The following is a 728-nucleotide window of genomic DNA, read 5'->3' as shown; positions in this document are numbered from 1 at the left end:
TTGACTTCCTCTTTTCCTAACTGAATGCCCTTTATTTCCTTCTCCTGTCTGATTGCCCTGGCCAGAACTTCCAGCACTATGTTGAATAGGAGTGGTGAGAGAGGGCATCCCTGTGTTGTGCCAGTTTTCCAAGGGAATGCTTCCAGTTTTTGCCCATTCAGTATGATATTGGCTATGGGTTTGTCATAGATAGCTATTATTATTTTGATATACATCCCATCAATACCTAATTTATTGAGAGTTTTTAGCATGAAGCATTGTTGAATTTTTTCAAAGGCCTTTTCTGCATCTATTGAGATAATCGTGGTTTTTGTCTTTGGTTCTGTTTATATGCTGGATTACGTTTATTGATTTTCATATGTTGAACCAGCCTTGCATCCCAGGGATGAAGCCCACTTGATCGTGGTGGATAACCTTTTTGATATGTTGCTGGATTCAGTTTGCCAGTATTTTATTGAGGATTTTTGCATCAATGTTCATCAAGGATATTGGTCCAAGTTTCTCTTTTTTTGTTGTGTCTCTGCCAGGCTTTGATATCAGGATGATGCTGGCCTCATAAAATGAGTTAGGGAGGATTCCTTCTTTTTCTATTGATTGGAAGAGTTTCAGAAGGAATGGTACCAGCTCCTCCTTGGACCTCTGGTAGAATTCGGCTGTGAATACATCTGGTGTTGGACTTTTTTTGGTTGGTAAGCTATTAATTATTGCCTCAATTTCAGAGCCTGTTA

This window comes from Hylobates moloch, unplaced genomic scaffold, assembly GCF_009828535.3.
Source record: "Hylobates moloch isolate HMO894 unplaced genomic scaffold, HMol_V3 SCAFFOLD_7, whole genome shotgun sequence".
Taxonomy (NCBI): Eukaryota; Metazoa; Chordata; class Mammalia; order Primates; family Hylobatidae; genus Hylobates; species Hylobates moloch.
This window is presented reverse-complemented; position numbering follows the sequence as displayed.